This window comes from Palaemon carinicauda, chromosome 19, assembly GCF_036898095.1.
Source record: "Palaemon carinicauda isolate YSFRI2023 chromosome 19, ASM3689809v2, whole genome shotgun sequence".
NCBI lineage: Eukaryota > Metazoa > Arthropoda > Malacostraca > Decapoda > Palaemonidae > Palaemon > Palaemon carinicauda.
In genome coordinates this window covers 84904541-84924648 of record NC_090743.1, presented here as the reverse complement: position 1 = coordinate 84924648, position 20108 = coordinate 84904541, and positions in this window count along the sequence as shown.

The window sequence follows — 20108 nt, the reverse complement described above, 5'->3', positions numbered from 1 at the left end:
GAGGAATTGCAAAAGATGATAGAATACTTGAATAAAGCAGAAATGTAGGACCGAAAATGAATATGATTAAAACTATGATATTTTTCAATGAAAATGCAGAGCCAAGAAGTTATGGACGATCCTCTATAGATTGTTTATGCATATACATACTTAGGATAGACAGTAAGTGTTTCCCCAGGATTTGAGACCGCAAGTAAAAGAAGGATAAGAAGGGGACGGAGAACGTTTGGCAAACAAAATGAGATTATGTAAAGTAAAATGCCACTTGCATCAGAAACTTATAGCCTTACTAAAGCCTTAGAACATAAATTAGTTATACAACTCAAAGAGCTATGGAAAGAATACTGATGGATATAACACTAAGGGACAGAAAAATAGCAACATGGAGAGGAGAAATAACTAAAGTTGACGATATTCTAATCATAGATACCCTATCTATCTATAAGTCTAGGAAAAAAATTTACATGGGCAGTACATATTAAGAGAATGACAGATAACAGATGGACAAGAAGAATAACAGAATAGGCCAATAGAGAATGCAAATTAAGGAGAAGGAGGAAGAGAAAGCGATGGAAGGACAACTTAAGAACATTTGCCAATAGCCTATAGACTGCCATAGAAAGACCATAAATAGACGTGAGTGGAAGGACACGTCTAAGGCCTTTGTCCTGCAGTAGAGTAGCAATGGCTGTTGATGATTACACACACACACATGCACACACACACACACACACATATATATATATATATATATATATATATATATATATATATATATGTATATATATATATATATATATACATATACACACACACACACACACACACATATATATATATATATATATATATATATATATATATATATATATATATATATATATATATATATATATATATGAACTCTCTAAGGGGGCAAAGAAGAGGAAGCATATACCCATCAAAAAAAGAGATAGATCTGTTATAACAACAGAAGATGAAGAAAGACAACGTTGGATGGAACACTTTAGTAAGGTTATGAATAGGAAATATGAAGGGAATAATTTGATTGATATACCTGAAGCTGATGAAGACCTTGATGTGCCCATGAAAGAATTCAGTGTGTTTGAAGTTGAAGCTATCCTCAAAACACTAAAGCGATGGAGAGACCCTGGATACGATGGAATAACTACCGAGATGATACTGGCCGAAAATTAAGTGACTCCCAGAGTACTTACAAGATTATTTTGTAGAATGTGGTATGAAGAGGCAAAACCTGATGAATGGGAGTTAGGAGTGTTGGTGAAAATGGTAAAAAAAAGAGACTTGACTGATTGCAATAATTAGAGAGGCATAACACTTATGTTAGTTGTTATGAAAATATATATTATGCTTATTCAAGAGACTGGAGAGAAAGATTGATGAAAAACTGAGAGATGAACTAACAGGATTTACGAAAGGTAGAAGTTGCGCTGACAAAATTTTCATTTTGAGACATGTTGTACAGTAATGTGTAGAATATAGAAATCCACATATGATGGCATTTTTGGATTATGCAAAAGCCTTTGATATTGTGCACCGGCCAATTTTGTGGAGAATCCTGCGTTATTATGGAATTTCTCTTAAATACGAAAATTTGAATAAGTCTGTTCATGTTCATGGAGTCTTATCAAATGAATTTCCAGTAAACAGCAGAGTACTCCAAGGGAATGTGTTGTCACCTATGTTGTTTATCCTCCTCATGGATTTTTTTAATGCGTAGAACCGTCGCAGATGGTGGAGAAGGATTCGAGTGGATTGGTGATAGGAATTTAGCAGATGTAAAAAGTATGCTGATGATGCTGTTCTTGTTAGCAGAACTCAAGAGGATTTGTAATGTTTGCTTACAAGAATGCATGAAATATGACGCGAGGTTGGGCTCAAGATAAAAAGAAAACAGACAGAGATGATGAGAACGGAATGTGCAATGGAACATGAAATATCATTGGAAGGAGAAAGGATTAATGAGGTAGAATCATTTAAATATATAGGAACTATGATCTCCAATACAGGGTCTTTAGAATTGGAGTTTAGTGAAAGACTGAAAAAAAGCAAATCAGACAATGGCTAGGTTAAGTAATATTTGGAAATCAAATCGCCTGAAATTACATATAAAAATCAAACTATACACCAGTTTAGTGAGACCGGTGTTACTAAATGGACATGAGTCATGGTATGACAATGCAACAATCTCCAATAGATTTAGTATATTTGAGAACAAAACCCTCAGAAGGATATTGGGGGTTGAATGGCAGGACAGGATTAGAAATGAAACTATAAAGATAGATTACTCGACTGCCATATGTGGACGAGATCATGATTAGGGGTAGATGGAGATAGTTTTGGCATGATCTTCGCACTCCCCAAGAGAGATTAGTTCACCAAACGTTCAGCTGGGCTCCACAAGGCACTAGAAGAGTTTTAAGACCCAAACCTAAGGACTACGAAGTGCTAAGAAGGAGATAATGAATGGAGAGGTATTAGATTAAAAGCTCAAGATAGAGACAACTGGCGAAATTTAACCGAGGCCCTTTGCGTCAATAGGTGTAGGAGGAGATGATGATGATGTTGTATGTATGTATATATATATATATATATATATATATATATATATATATATATATATATATATATATATATATATATATACAGTATATATATACTAATATATATATATATATATATATATATATATATATACATATATATACATAGTATATATACATATATCATTATCATTACTTGCTAAGCTACAAACCTAGTTGGAAAAGCAGGATGCTATGAGCCCAGGGGCTCCAGCAGGGAAAATAGCCCAGTGAGGAAAGGAAACAAGGAAAAATAGAATATCTTAGGGAGAGTAACATCAAGATAAATATTTCCTATATATACTATGAAACCTTTAACAAAACAAGAGGAAGACAAATAAGATAAAAAAGTGTACCCGAGTGTACACTCAAGCAAGAGAACTCTAACCCAAGACAGGGGAAGACCATGGTACAGAGGCTATAGCACTATCCAAGACTAGAGAACAATGGTTTGATTTTGGAGAGACCTTTTCCTAGAAGAGCTGCTTACCTTCAGTAAAAAGTTTCTTCTACCCTTACCAAGATGAAAATGGCCACTGAACAAATACATTGGGTGAAGAAGAATTGTTTGGTTATCTCAGTGTTGTCAGGTGTATTAGGACAGAGGAGAATGTGTGAATTATATGCCAGACTATTCGGTGTATGTGTAGGCAAAGGGAAAATGAACCGTAACCAGAGAAAAGGATCCATTGCAATACTGTCTGGTCAGCCAAAGGGCCTCATATATATATATATATATATATATATATATATATATATATATATTTATATATATATATATATATATATATATATATATATATATATATATATATATATATATATATATATATATATGTGTGTGTGTGTGTGTGTGTGTGTGTGTGTGTGATGTAACGTGCAGGCTACGCTCTTTAGAGTATTAATCGGAATCTCTAGTCAACACTATATCGTTGTAATAACCAGATCGTCTAATTGACAATGATGTTCTTCAAATTGACTGAACTCGTTAGTTTTTCCCGAGGTTCATTTATACGAAGAAATACTGAGCTGCACCTCGCTGTTAATATTCGGGTAGGAATATTATCAAGCATAGGTAAGTAAACAACATTTACTACTCCCCCTGGAGGAGAGATCGATCTGGTCTCGGAGACAGGACAAAGGTTAATATTCGAATAGGAATATTATCAAGGCATGAGTGAGCATATAACATAATTACTTATATTATTCTTCTCGTTCTTCAGGGAAAAGGGGTAAATGAAACTATAACAATCGTATATTTCTTGATAAAGAATAGGAGCGAAGAGAAACGCACATGGAATAAAATAGACATTTTATTTCTAAGATTGCAGATCATTATGGTAGTAATTTCAATAATGAATATAGAGTTTATTTACAATAATAAAAGAATAATGTACATAGAAAATAAAGACTTTAATCTTGATTCTGAAAAGAAAATTTACTTTTTAGAAACACAAGTTCCAGAGGAACGCCAGTCTTTTTTTAAAATTTCAAAGAAAACACATCATGCCCTACGGCATGTGGCACTCATGTAAAGTCTATGACATTTCACCTTGGTAAGAACAGTCTATTAGAAACGCTAAGTGTCCATTAAATCATTATGTATCACAAAAGGGTCAACACAGGCACCCGTAGAGTTAAAGTCCTAAGTAACTCACTGTTCTATGTAGAGTTAAACAGCAGGTTTCATAACACTACCTGCGGCTACCATGAAATGCTTTACTTCGTGCACTTGTTTTGCGTAGTGCTTGAAGAAAACGCGCGATGATTTCCAGCCTGTAAAGCTCTTGGGGCTTTCAAAATCCATACTCTGGAAGAGGTTCAGAGAAGAAGCGACTTTTCTAGGATCGTGACCTGCGGTGTACTGTCAGGATCCGCTCTGCGAATGAAGTAGGTAATTTTCGCTCTTAGTTGTTTCAGTGACAGGTCGCTACCCAATGTTTCTCCTTTGAAGAGTTGTCCTCCACCGAAGTCTGAAGTTCTTCGAAGATAGACCTTAAGACTCTCCACTGGGCATAGAGAGACATCTTCCTTCAGGGGGCAGATTCTCCAAGGGCCCCATCTCTTGGTGGGTAGTTCATTCTTAGCGAGAAACGTTGGATCGGGGAAGAGGGTAAGCTCTCCTGTCTCTGCGAACAGGATATGACCCTCTTCTCTTGATAATGCCACTATTTCACTGACTCGGGCTCCCGAGGCGAGAGCAAAAAGGAAGATAACTTTTTGAGTCAAGTCTTTTAGAGGGCACGAATCGTTGTGCAGGCTAGAAGCAAAATGGAGCACCTTGTCCAGGGACCAGGAGATAGGTTTTGGTGGGGGTGCTGGGCGTAGTCTAGCGCATGCCTTTGGCAGTTTATTGAAGATATCACTGGACAGATCAATCTGGAAGTCGTATAGGAGTGGTCTAGTCAAGGCCGATTTGCAGGTGGAAATCGTGTTGGCTGCTAAGCCTTGTCCATGAAGGTGAATGAAGAAGGACATACAAAAATCAATGGTGATTTCTGTAGGATTTTTTGCCTTGACGAATGAGACCCACTTTCTCCAGGAAGATTCGTATTGCCATCTGGTAGATTCAGTCTTGTATTCCTCGAGGAAGTCTAAGCTTTTCTTCGAGATCCCAAACCTTTTTTTTTGCGGCTAAGGAGAGAAAATCATGAGATGAAGGTCCCTGACTTTCAGTGATGAAGCGAAGACAGTCGACTTCTGTACTTGTTGAGAGAGAACTGGACCCGGTAGGGGAATCAGCGTGGGCTGCAGCTCCAGGACCAGGGGGTACCAATTGCTCCGGGGCCACTTGGGAGCCACTAGGGTTGCTGTCCCTTCGAAGGTTCTCAGTTTGGAGAGGACTTTCAGCAGAAGGTTGGGAGGAGGGAACAGTTATATCCTGGACCATCTGTTCCAATCCGGTGACATGGCATCCACTGGTTCTTCATTGGGGTCCTCGTACGGGGCCACATATCGAGGAAATTGATTGTTGTCGCTCGTCGCGAAGAGATCGATCTGAAGTTCCGGGACTTGGTGAGAGATGAAGGAGAATGACCTTGCGTCTAGAGACCATTCCGACTCTATTGGGCTTCTCCTCGATAGAGTGTCCACCGTCACGTTGCAGAATCCTTGTAGGTGAACTGCAGACAGGTGCCATTTCTTCCTTTCTGCCAAACGAAAGATCGGAAGAAGTACCTGATTTATCTGGGGCGATCTCGAGCCCTGACGATTGAGACATCTGACTACCGCCGAGTTTCCAGAGTCAGACGAATTTGGATCGAGGGAGGCGGGGAGAGTTTCTTCAGGGTGAGAAGAACCGCCATGGCCTCCAAGATGTTGATGTGAAACGTCTTGAATAGGGAAGACCATGTTCCTTGAACCTGTTGTTGGTGGGAGTGACCTCCCCAACCCTCCAGTGAAGCATCCGTGTGGATGCTGATCAATGGAGGCGGATGTTGAAGAGGGATGGACCTTTTCAGGGCCTTTGCTTATGACCACGGCTTTAAGAATAAGCGAAGTCTGTTTGGAAGCCGTCTCTTGAGGTCTCTTCGAGCGATGGATGCAAATCGTCTCCAGACTCCTGCGGCATCCTTTAGCTGTGCGCGAAGCACTGGGTTTGTCACAGAGGCGAACTGTAGAGAGCTGAGAACTTGTTCCTGCTGTCGTCTTGAGATCCGTTTGGATTTTAGAAGCCTTCTGACAGACCCTGCTATTTCCTTCCTTTTCTTCTGTGGGATGGAAAGGCAGTGTGACTGAAGATCCCAATGGATTCCCAACCATTGGAACTTCTGAGCTGGAGAGAGGCGAGATTTTTCGGCGTTTATCTTGAAGCCCAGATGCTCTAGGAACTGGGTGACTTTGTTGCAGGCTCTCACACAATCTTCGGGCGATGTCGACCAGACTAGCCAGTCGTCTAGGTAGGCCATCACTTGGACGCCCTGAAGACGTAGCTGTTGGACGATTGCGTCTGCCAGCTTGGTGAAGATCCGTGGAGCCACGTTGAGCCCGAAGGGCATGGCCCTGAAAGCGTAACTTTTCCTTTGGAGTCGAAATCCTAGGTAGGAGGAAGCGTAATGATTCATTGGGATGTGCCAGTAGGCATCCGCCAGGTCTATGGAAACCGTGTAGGCCCTTTGAGGCAGAAGGGTCCTTATTTGTTGCAGAGTCAGCATCTTGAATTTGTTGTTCGCAATGAACTTGTTGAGGGGGGATAAGTCTAGAATGACTCTGAGTTTGTCTGAGTCTTTCTTGGGAACACAAAAGAGTCTCCCTTGGAACCTGGTTGACTTTACCCTCCTGATCACCTTCTTGTTCAAGAGTTCCAGGACATATTCTCCCAGGAGGGGGGTTGACTGTTGGAAGAATTGCTGGAAGGATGGGGGTGGTTGAGTCCAGCTCCAGCCCAGTCCCTTCTTGACGATGCTATGTGCCCAGGGATTGAAGATCCAACGATCCTGGAATTGGCGGAGTCTTCCTCCCACCGGAAGCACTTCATTGCTTCTGGTGTCCCGAGGGTTTGCCACCTCGGCCGCTAGCTCCCCTTCCTCCTCTGCCTCTGGAGGGACGGCGAGAAGAATCTCTGCCGGAACCTCTGGGACGTAAAGTTGTCGAGTGTTGCTCGTAGGCAGGGGTGAAGACCGGCGACTGCGACACCACCGGCTGGGGGACCAACTGAAAGGTCTGTTGCAGCTGCGTGGCCACTTGGGGAGTAGCGGGACCCAGGAACTGTCGTCTTGGTTGACATTGCTGGGGTCTGGGTTTCGAGGATTTCCTCTTAGTCTGAGGGCCATCATCCTGAGAGGACTTCCTCTTGCGGGACATGCCCCACTTATGGAGAAGGTTCCTATTCTCCGTGGCAGCTTTGTCCGCTATCTCTTTCACCAAGGTAGACGGGAAGAGATGCTTGCCCCAGATATTGGAGGAAATCAGTCTCCGGGGTTCGTGTTTCACCGTTGCGCTGGCGAACACGAATTCTCGACAGGCTCTGCGAGCCCTAGCGAAGTTATATAGGTCCTTGGTTACGGTCGCCAGGTGCGACTTAGCAAGGACCATGTAAAAGTCCGGGACTCTGGTGTCCCCGGCCATGAGTTCTAGCTCTACCTGATAGGACAGCGAAGCGGCGAGTCTCTCCTTCGTATCCTGTTCCCTACGAAGGAGGTGATGGTTCAGCCTTGGGAGGTCCTCATTGAATTGATGACCTGCCACATCAGGTTCCAGTTTTCCTACCGTGAAGGTCGACTGGATGTCTTTCCAGTGCCTATCATCAGGGGGAAGAGTAATGGAGAAGGGTCTGCACTCCTCCAGTGCAGGACAAGGTTTCCCTTCCTCCACTGCCTTTATGACCGCTGTGAATGCCTTTTCGATGAAGGGGAATGTTGCAGAATTTGGCGTAACGAAGGTTGGATGCTTCTTACTAAGCGCCGGCATCTTGGAGTTAGTGAAACCCCGACTCTTCACTGCCTGAGCCAACATAGCTTGGGCCTTCGCGAGATCGAACACAATCACTTCTTTTGGTTCAGTCTCTTCCTTTGAGGCTGGTTCGGACCTGAGCCGGACGTTACAGTCCGGATAAGCCTCGAAATTTGGGAAGAACTCCACTTCTTCCAACAAAATAGAGCCAACCCTTTCACTGATATAAATCTTGCCAGTTGTAATTGGCATATGCTTGGCGTATCTCCATGGGTTAGCTTCCGAGCAGGTGGGGAGGTCCTTAACCGAAATCTTTTTCGGTTGTTTGAAGCCGACGAGAGTCGTCCGGAATTGCTCCTGAGTCTCGCGCAGCTTCTTGTCCATGAGGGCTTCAAGCATTTTGAAGACCTCTTAAGTGGCCGATGGAAGAGGGTCCGGGGTGGCAGAAGTCGAAGGAACAGGTTCCTCGGATGGTGCAGGAGTTGCTGGGGGAGCAGGAGCGACCTCGGTCTCCGAATCAGGGTATTCCACCTGATCTTCCTCATAGTCGAGCTCCTCACCCATGAGGTTCTTCTCCGTCTCTTCAGACACATCCGACATACGTTCCACGTTGTCAGAATCAAGATGGCACTCACGCATGGACTGTGCCATGACTACGTCAGGTTCGACCACTATCTGGACGGTGGGGATCTGATCACGGGGAACCACTGAGTCTTTCAATGCTTTTGGGAAAAGCAAGGCCCTCAAGTCTTCGTTGGGAAGGTACGGTCCAGTGGCGTTCTTCTGGAAGCCAAGCACCCATTTGCGTAGCTTCTCCCTAGCAATGTCCCTTGCCTCCGTAGTAGGAGGATCGTCGAACGCCTCAACGAGAAGACTTTTGCAGACTGTACAGTTCTGCGGGTCCCAAAACTTCAAGTCGCCTTTCTTGGCGGCGCAGGGGGCGTTGGTCCGGCATGCCTTGTGCCCGTAGAAGTCCGAGCGCTTCACCCCGCAGAAGTTGCTCTCACACTTCAAATACTCCTCCTGTAAAAGAAAGAGATCATGAGTACATGGAAGGCATAAGAATGACTTACATTACTCTAAAATTAATAATAACTTAATCTAAAGTTAAGAATAACTTAATCATAAGAACATATTAATGTTTAAGATTGATGAGCGGGAAAGGAAGTAGATAGACACATACTTGTGAATCCCGCCCAGCCGGTTACCGTAACCTTATCTGTAGGCAATTCCTTTGTACCTGAAGGTCACAATGGGGTAAATCCGTATGGATGAGCCAAGCTAGGCTTTTAACAGGAATTGTCCACAGAGTGTACTAGGGTCTGAGACCACTCAGAGCCCTGGGGGAGAGGGGAAATAGGATAAACCCCTTAGTAAATGTAGGTTCTGGCAATCGACTGCACTGAGATACACAGAGTATGCTGGAATTATTGTAATGTGCAATCAAACAGCATAGCCACTATCTTTGGATGGTAAGACAATACCTATATGGAAGTGGTCAAGCTATCTGGCTGCAACATATTGACTGTCGGCATGTTGCCGGAAGCCAGGGAAGGGGTACATGTCCCTTAACGTCTCATGAGGGTGCCGGCAGACCGACGAAGGCTGACGTCTTAGAGGGGGGAGGCATCTTATGAAAGAAGGTCACCTGAGGTAGTGGCGGGTATCGCCGGCAGTAGAGATGGCAAGGGACCGGCACCAAGATAGAAAGAGAGAAAGGTAAGGAGGGATGGAAGGGGTAAGATCCTATACCCCTTCGGCATCCCTCCGGAGAGACTGCACTCATGATAGGAGTGGATACTCCTAACATCCGGCGGCAGGGAGCCGGCAGGTGGCCGGGTGCCTGTGGTAACCCAAGGGAGGGATAGAGGGCACTCAAAGAGGGGGGAATCCCCTGCCGGCAACCACCCCCATAGAACGCTATGAAGGGTATGTGTACCAGAGCGGCCAGCTCAGCAGGAGAACCAAGTTAGCCCTACCACTCCACCCAAGGGAGGAGTTGTAGGACTAAGGACAGAGGTGTGTAGGCAGGCCTACACCAAAGGGATAGGTGGGGAGGGAGAAGAAGGGGTCTTTCTAATGAGGAGACTTTGCATGAGAGCAGCCACCAAGGCAAGGGAGAAAGCTCCCTAACCTAGGATAGGTAGCCCAGATCAAGTACAGTACTAATGTACTGTCCCAAACTATAATAAGACAGAGTCTACCCCCAGAGCTTAACCTAGAGTAGGAGGACTAACTCCTAGGCTAGGAAAGCCTGAAAGACACATCGCTAGTTGCAGGGAGGAAGGAGTAACCCAACCAAGTGCAACTGGGGAAGGGCAGGGTCCTTCCTAAGATCTCAGCCACGATTCTAAGGGGGGTTCATTCCCTTAGGGTAGGCAGAGAAGCGATAAATACTCTGGTTGTAGACGAGATTCCCCTATATAGAAGGGAAAGCAAGTCTACCCAGAGGGAATGCCCGCAGGCAGGGGGAATAGGGAACATACAAGGGTTCCTACATTAGGTTAGGAGGGGTTGATACACAATCAACAAGGTCCCTTATATGGTTCCCGAAGGCGAAAACACTTACATCCCAGTAAATAGTATGTTTAATAATGCCACAATCTTCATAACTTAACTTAGGAACACTAATATATATCATGCATGAAAACAAGCACTAGGCTGTCCAGCCTAGGGGCTAAGCTAGCGAACTAGTATGGGGTCGAACAGCGACCGAGTCTGAAGAGCGCTAAAACACGATATAATGATTCCCTAGCTATGAAGACTAAATAACTAATAATATTAATTAGTTAAATGACCAGTGAAGGCTGTTCTGGCTAACTAAATAACGGATTTTGAGCAAAGCGAAAAATCTATTTTTGGGTGAGATAGCCATGGCGTCCTGATGGGAGGTTCCTTTTTGGTAGCTTCCTTGGGTAAATAACTACTAGATATTCCCAGAGAATTTAACCACAGGTTATCACAGAATTCTAACTTCTGGAGCGAGTATTCTAAAGGTTTCCCTTTAAGACATCGTATATCAACAAGGGACGCATGTATTAACGCGCCACATAGCTATCTGCACCCCACATAGAGTTAACACTTCGATGTGTAGGGGCGGAGAATAGCTGGGGAGCCGTTCCACAGCTAATCTCGTCCGTGGCTACTTTTGGTACTCGAAACGTAAACAAACGGGCGCCATTGCTAAATGACGTCACGTCCGTCCTCATCCTGAAGCCAGTTGCTTGCCGATCACCATGATACAGCAGGACAGGGTGGGATCTGAAAGGCTGGACGAAGTAGCAGGGAGGGTCCATCAGGACGCCATGGCTATCTCACCCAAAAATAGATTTTTCGCTTCGCTAAAAATCCGTTTTTTGGGCTCAAGCCATGGCGTCCTGATGGAAGAATACCAGAGAATCAATGTATCGTGGTAGATTTTCCCCTTTTAGTGTAAGTGCCGAGGGCTTTGAATAGAGTAAACATGGTAATCTTGATAGAGGTTCCGTGGGGCAGAAACTTCCTGCCCCCCTTGGCAGAGAAGTCCCAACGGACCATGCTGAGGATCAAAGTGGTTCTTGAAGGGCTACCCACCTTGCGGGGAGAACGTGAAGAACTCGGAGACAAGACAGAATGGTTGCTATTCGTATAGGAACATTCTCAAAAAACAGACAAGTGGTGGTTAGGCACTGTATATTGTAAAGGAGAACAGTCTGGTCTCGAAGGTATAGCGCAAGTAAGTATTCAGTTAGGAATATTACATAGCATAGGTGAGTATATAATATGGATTGAACCAATTATCTTCATCGTTTTTATAGAGGAAAAAGGGGAAGGATAATGAAACTATGACAACCATGTATTTCATAGTATAAGTAGGAGCGGATTGAGACGCACAAGTAAATAAAATAGAAATTTTATTTCACAATTGCAGAATATGGTAAATAAATGCAATAAAGGATGTAAAGGTAATTTACAATAAATTATAATGTACATAGTAATGAAAGACTTCGCTCTTGAATCTGAAAGAAAATTTCAAATTATTAGAAAGCACGGGTTCCAGAGGACCATTAGTCTTTAAAAGAAAAACACATCATGCACTAGGCATACGGCACTCATGTGACGACTATGACATTTCACCTGAGAGAAGAACAGTCTATGAAAAACACTAAGTGTCTCTGAATTCACTACGTATCACGCGAGGGTCAACATAGGCACCCGAGGAGTTAGAGTCCCAAGTAACTCACTGTTCTATGCAGAGTTAGGTGCAGGTTTCATAACACTACCTGCGGCTACCACAAAATGTTTGACTTCATGCACTTGTTTCGCGTAATGCTTGAAGAAAACACGCGAGGATTTCCAGCCTGTGAAACTCTTGAGGCTTTCGAAATTCATGCTCTGAAAGAAATTCAGAGACGATGCGACTTTTCTAGGATCATGACCTGCGGGTGTACTGTCAGGATCCGCTCTGCGAATGAAGTAGGTGATTTTCGCTCTTAGTTGTTTCAGTGACAGGTCGCTGCCCGATGTTTCTCCTTTGAAGAGTTGGCCTCCACCAAAGTCTGAAGTTCTACGAAGATAGACCTTGAGGCTCTCTACTGGACATAGAGAGGCATCTTCTTTCAGGGGGCAGATTCTCCAAGGGCCCCATCTTTTGGTGGGTCGTTCGTTTTTAGCGAGAAACGTCGGATCCGGGAAGAGGGTAAGGTCTCCTGAGTCTGTAAACAGAATGTGACCCTCGTCCCTTGATAATGCCACTATTTCGCTGAGTCGGGCTCCTGAGGCGAGAGCAAAAAGAAATATAACCTTTTGAGTCAGATCCTTGAGAGGGCACGAATCGTTGTCCAAATTGGAGGCAAAATGGAGCACCTTGTCAAGGGACTAGGAGATAGGTTTTGGTGGGGGTGCTGGGCGTAGACGAGCGCATGCCTTCGGCAGTTTATTGAAGATGTCGCTGGACAGATCAATCTGGAAGGCGTACAGTAGTGGTCTAGTCAAGGCCAATTTGCAAGTAGAAATCGTGTTGGCTGCTAAGCCCTGTCCATGAAGGTGAATGAAGAAGGACATGCAAAAATCGATGGTGATTTCCGTAGGATTTTTTGCCTTGACGAATGAGACCCATTTTCTCCAGGATGATTCGTAGTGCCGTCGTGTGGATTCGGTCTTGTATTCCTCAAGGAAGTCTAGACTTTTCTTCGAGATCCCAAACCTTTTCTTCACGGCTAGGGAGAGAAAATCATGAGATGAAGGTCCCTGACTTTCGATGATGAAGCGAAGACAGTCGACTTCTGTACTTGCTGGGAGAGAACTGGGCCCGGGAGAGGGATCAGCGTGGGTTGTAGCTCCAGGACTAGGGGGTACCAGTTGCTCCGGGGCCACTTGGGAGCCACTAGGGCCGCTGTTCCTTTGAAGGTTCTCAGTTTGGAGAGGACTTTTAGCAGAAGGTTGGTGGGAGGGAACAGGTAGATCCTGGACCATCTGTTCCAATCCAGTGACATGGCGTCCACTGCTTCTAACTTGGGGTCCTCGTACGGGGCCACATATCGAGGAAGTTGATTGTTGTCGCTCGTTGCGAAGAGATCGATCTGAAGTTCTGGGACTTGGTGAGAGATGAAGGAGAAGGATCTTGCGTCTAGAGACCATTCCGACTCTATCGGGCTTGTTCGAGATAGAGCGTCCGCCGTCACGTTGCGGAATCCTTGTAGATGAACTGCAGACAGGTGCCATTTCTTCTTCTCTGCCAGACGGAAGATTGTTAGAAGCACCTGATTTATCTGGGGCGCTCTTGAGCCTTGGCAATTGAGACATCGAACTACCACCGAGTTGTCCAGGGTCAGATGAATATGGATCGAGGGAGGCGGGGAGAGTTTCTTCAGGGTGAGAAGAACCGCCATGGCCTCCAAGATGTTGATGTGAAACGTCTTGAATAGGGGAGACCATGTTCCTTGAGCCTGTATTTGGTGGGAGTGACCTCCCCAACCCTCCAGCGAAGCGTCCGTGTTGATGTTGAGTGATGGAGGTGGGTGTTGAAGAGGGATGGACCTTTTCAGGGCCTTTGCTTCCGACCACGGCTTTAGGAGAAGCCGAAGTCTGTTTGGGAGCCGTCTCTTGAGGTCTCTTCGAGCGATGGATGCGGAACGTCTCCAGACTCCCGCGACATCCTTTAGCTGTGCACGTAGCACTGGGTTTGTCACTGAGGCGAACTGTAGAGAGCCTAGAACTCGTTCCTGCTGACGTCTTGAGATCCGTTAGGATTTCAGCAGTCTCTTGACAGACCCTGCTACTTCCTTCCTTTTCTTCTGGGGGATGGAAAGGCGGTGTGACTGAAGGTCCAAATGGATTCCTAACCATTGGAACTTCTGAGCTGGAGAGAGGCGAGATTTCTTTGTGTTTATCTTGAATCCCAGGTGTTCTAGGAACTGGGTAACTTTGTTGCAGGATCTTAAACAATCTTCGGGCGATGGAGCCCAGACCAGCCAGTCGTCGAGGTAGGCCATCACCTGGACGCCGCGGAGGCGAAGCTGTTGAATGATGGCGTCTGCCAGCTTTGTGAAGATCCGAGGGGCCACATTGAGGCCGAAGGGCATGGCCCTGAAGGCGTAGCTTTTCCTTTGGAGTCGAAATCCTAGGTAGGAGGAAGCGTGGTGGTTCATTGGAACGTGCCAGTAGGCATGCGCCAGGTCTATAGAGACCGTGTAGGAACCTTGAGGCAGAAGGGTCCTTATCTGTTGGAGAGTCAGCATCTTGAACTTGTTGTTTGCTATGAACTTGTTGAGGGGGGATAAGTCTAGAATGACTCTGAGTTTGTCGGAGTCCTTCTTGGGGACGCAAAACAGTCTCCCTTGGAACCTGGTTGACTTTACCCTCCTTATCACCTTCTTGTTCAAGAGATCTAGGACATATTCTTCCAGAAGGGGGGTTGATTGTTGGAAGAACTGCTGGAAGGTTGGGGGTGGTTGAGTCCAACTCCAGCCTAGACCCTTCTTGACGATGCGGTGTGCCCAGGGATCGAAGGTCCAACGATCCTGGAATTGGCGGAGTCTTCCTCCCACCGGAAGCACTTCATTGCTTCTGGTGTCCCGAGGGTTTACTGCCTCGGCCGCTAGCTCCCCTTCCTCCTCTGCCTCTGGAGGGACAGCGAGATGCGTCTCTGCCTGCACCTCTGTTTGAGCCTCTACCTTTGGGACGAAAGGTAGTTGACTGTTGCTCGAAAGCAGGGGTGAAAACCGGCGACTGTGACAAGACCGGTTGGGTGACCAGCTGAAAGGTCTGCTGTGGCTGAGCTGCCACTTGGGGAGTAGCGGATCCCGGAAACTGCCGTCTCTGTTGACGTTGCTGGGGTTTCGGCTTGGTGGATTTCCTCTTAGGCTGAGGGCCGTCATCCTGAGAGGATTTCCTTTTCTTCGACATGCCCCACTTGTGGAGAAGGTTCCTGTTCTCCGTGGCAGCCTTGTTGGTGATCTCTTTCACAAGGGAGGAGGGAAAGAGGTGCTTACCCCAGATGTTGGAGGAAATCAGCCTCCGGGGTTCGTGTCTCACTGTGGCACTGGAGAACACGTCTTTTACTACGGTCGCCAAATGTGTTTTGGCGAGAACCATGTAGTAGTCAGGGACCCTAGTGTCACCGGCCATGACGTCGAGCTGTACCTGGAGGGACATGGATGCAGCGAGCCTTTCCTTCGTGTCATGTTCCCGACGAAGGAGATGGTCATTAAGTTTCAGGAGGTCTTCGTTAAACTGATGGCCAGCGACGTCAGGTTCTAGTTTTCCTACCACGAATGTATGTTGGACATCTTTCCAGTGTCGAACATCGGGGGGAGTAGTCAGGGAGAAGGGTCTGCACTCCTCCAGTGCAGGGCAAGGTTTTCCTTCTTCCACTGCCTTATGTACCGCAGCGAAGGCCTTTTCCAAGAAGGGGAGGGTCGCATCGTCTGGTGCGACGTAGGTAGGGTGCTTCTTGCTAAGCGCTGAAAGTTTTGAGCAGGTAAAGCCCCTACTTTTTACTGCATTGGCCAGCATAGCCTGGGCCTTCGCGAGATCGAACACAATCACCTCCTTTGGTTCGGTCTCTTCTTTAGAGGCAGGTTCGGATCGAAGTCGGACGTAACAGTCCGGATAAGCCTCAAAGTTCGGGAAGAATTCCACTTCTTCCAGGACAATCGAGCCGATCTTCTCACTGATGAAGATCTTGCCTGTCGTAATTGGCATGTGCTCGGCATACCTCCAGGGGTTGGTATCTGAGCATGCCGGGAGGTCCTTAACCGAAATCCTTTTCGGCTGCTTCGAACTTCCCATGTTGGACCTGATGTACTCGTTTGTCTCACGGAGTTTCTTATCCCTGAGAGCCTCGAGCATTCGGAACATCTCCTGGGCGCTGGATGGGGTGAGATCCGGGGTAGCGGAGGTAGACGGGAGTGATACGTCCGTCAGTGTAGGAGTCGGTGTGGCGGTGGAAGGTGGAGCGACCTCCTCCTCCGACTCAGGGTATTCCACCTGGTCTTCCTCATAGTCCAATTCTTCGCCCATGAGGTTCCTCTCCGTATTCTCCGACACTTCCGACATACGTTCCGCGTTGTCGGCATCCAAGCGGCACTCGTGCATGGACTGGGCCATGACTACGTCAGGTTCCACCGTTATCTGGACGGTGGGGATCTGATCCTTGGGGACCACAGAGTCTGGGGATGCCTTCGGGAAAAGCAAGGCCCTCAAGTCTTCGGTGGCAAGGTATGGTCCGGTGGCGTTCTTTTAGAAGCCACGCACCCACTTGCGTAGCTTCTCTCGAGAAGCGTCCCTAACCTCCGCTGAGGGAGGATTATTGAACGCCTCGACCAGGCGGTCCTTGCAGACTGTACAGTTCTGCGGGTCCCAAAACTTCAGATCGCCTTTCTTGTTGGCGCAAGGGGTGTGGGTCCTACACGCCGTGTGCCCGTTAGAGGTGGGGGCGTTTCACTCCACAGAAGCCGTGGTCGCATTTCACGTACTCCTCCTGTAAGAGAAAGAGAACATGAGTATGGGGAAGTCATATTAATGACTTATATTCTAAAGTTAAATATTAAAAGGTTAATTTTTAACTTAATCTTAAGTGATATAAACATTGCGATGTTTGAGAGTGGAGCGGGAAATGAAGTAGATAGACACATACTCCGTGTAACCCGCCCAGCTGGTTACCGTAACCTTATCCATAGGCAATTTGTTTGTGACCGAGGACACAAGGCAGAATTCTTCATAGATTGCCAGGGAGGCAAGGGGAATTCTAGTAGGAATTGCCAAGGATATAAATCTGGGACTGAGACCACTCAGACCATTGAATGGGGATGTAGAAGACCCCATAGGGTAACGGTTTCCGGCAACAAGCCGTGCTAAGATACACACAGCATGCTGGAAAATTGTGATATGCAAGAAGACAGCACGGCTACTAATAGAACGGTAAGACAATACCTATCTATTTATGTAGTCAAACCATCTGGTTGCAAGGTAGGGCTATCAGCATGTGTTGATAGCTAGGAGAAAGGGTGCAAGTCTCTTGGCGCCTCCGGAATGCCCCGGCAGACCGGCGGCACGCCGGAGGCCGCTCCAGCAGAGTTTCTGGCATTAGGGAAGACAAATAGAGAAGTCAGGAGTAATGCCAGGATGGCGGCCGCCGGTACAACGGCGGCACGCCGGCGGGAGGGGGCGGCTCCGGCAGCCGAAGGTTGCCGGCTTGGTGACAGGGACAAGGATGAGCTATAGCAGAACCGGACCGCCGGCAATGGATGCCGGCACGCCGGGGGCCGGTCCGATGGACGGACGACCGAAGCTAGGAGGTATGAGGGTAGGCCATCGGCTGTACGCCGACGGGAGGCGGCAGCCCTCCGGCACACGGAGGGCTGTCAGCCACAGGGGGCAAGGAAGGTGTCACCAAGGGGGGGGGAGGTCGGTATCGCCGACAGTAGAGGCGGCAAGGGACCGGCACCAGGACAGTGAAAGAGACAGAAGGAGGGATGTAGGAGTACGGAGACGAACCCCTAGGCATCCCACCTGAATGGGTGTACCCATGATAGGGGCTAGCCCTATCACCCAGTGGCAGGGGGCCGCAGGCGGCCGGGAGCCAGTGTAGCCCAAGGGAGGGCTAGGGGACACCCAAGAGGGGGGAGAACCCTTGCGGACAAAACGCATCCAGTGGCTAACCCCATAGGACACTATGAAGGGTATATGTACCAGAGCGGACTGCACACAGGGAATCGAGGTAGCCCTATCACTCCACCCTAAGGAGGAGTTGTAGGACAGGGGACAGATGGGTATAGGCTAACCTAAGTATAGGCTAGGCTATACAAGAGATAGGTGGGGAGGGGAGAAGAAGAAGGGTCTTCCATAGGGGAGGTTCTGTACCAAAGCGGCCACCAAGGAAGGGAGGACGCTCCCTAGCCTAAGGTAGGCAGCCTGGCTGAGAACGGTGCATGGGTACCGTTTCAAGCAAGGCACAGAACTAGCTCCCCCCAAGCCTAACCTAGAGCAGGGATGTTACACCCTGAACCAGGAAGGTTGGAAGACGTATCGCAATTGCAGGGAAGGTCAGGTAACCTAGCCTCAGCAATAGAGGAAGGGCAGGCCGTTCCTCATTCTCGGACGCAACCCTAAGGGGGGATCATTCCCTTAGGGAGGACAGAGAAGCGATAAGTACTCTGGTATGAGCTTGATCCCCTTACGTGGTAGGGGGAGCAAGGCTACGCAGAGGGAATGCCCTAAGGCAGGGGGTGAAGGGAGCATATAGGGGTCCTACATTTAGGTTAGGTTAGAAAGGCACACTATCAAACCTATCCCCTATATGGTCCCTGAAGGCAAAAACACTTGCATCACAGTAAACAGTATCATAAAATAATGCCACTATCTTCATAACTTAACCTAGGATCACTGTAATATATCATGCATGAACACTGATGATAGGCACTCTGGCCTAGGGGCTAGGCTAGCGATCTGGTATGGGGTCAGGCGGTGACCAATAAAAGAGCGTCAAAACACGATATATGAAGTTCCTAGCTATGAAGACTAAATAACTAATAGTATCGATTAGTTGATAAGGCCGGAAAGGCTGTTGAGGCTAGCTAAATAAGGCATGCAAGACAACAGCGACGCCATAAAATGGCGTGTCCGGTAGCAGCACAGCTCTGCCAAAAAACATAAAATATCTCGAAAAGTAAAAGTTACTTTACGGTCAGAGCTTATTTAAACAATACTGGAACCTGGTACTCAACTTTCCAGAAGAAGGCGAGGCCGAAGGTAGAGACATAGCTAAGATGCAAGTCGATGAAATAAGCACAGGGAAAATCCGTCTTAGTAAGGCAAGCTACTATGCGAAGGATGAGGACGGACGTGACGTCATTTAGCAATGGCGCCCGTTTGTTTACGTTTCGAGTACCAAAAGTAGCCACGAACGAGATTAGCCGTGGAACGGCTCCCCAGCTATTCTCCGCCCCTACACATCGAAGTGTTAACTCTATGTGGGGTGCAGATAGCTATGTGGCGCGTTAATACATGCGTCCCCTGTTGATATACGATGTCTTAAAGGGAAACCTTTAGGATACTCGCTCCAGAAGTTAGAATTCTGTGATAACCTGTGGTTAAATTCTCTGGGAATATCTAGTAGTTATTTACCCAAGGAAGCTACCAAAAAGGAACCTTCCATCAGGACGCCATGGCTTGAGCCCAAAAAAAGCATGCAACATGAACAGCGGCGCCGTAAAATGGCGCGTCCGGTATCGGCACAGCTCTGCCACAAAACACAATATTTTACGAAAAGTAGAAGTTACTTTATGGCCTGAGCTTATCTAAACAATACTGGGACCTGGTACTCAACTTTCCAGAAGAAGGCGAGGCTGAAGGTAGCGACATAACGGCGATGTAAGCTGATAAAGAAATCACTTTGGAAAAATCCGACTTAGCGAAGAAGCTACAGACGAAAGGATGAGGACGGATGTGACGTCATTTAGCAATGGCGCCCGTTTGTTTACGTCTCGAGTACCAAAAGCAGCCACGGATGAGAGTAACTGTGGAACGGCTCCTCAGTTACTCAGCCACCTTGCCATATCGAAGTGTTAACTCTATATGGGGTGTAGATAGCTATGTGGCGTGTTAATACATGCGTCCCCTGTTGATATATGA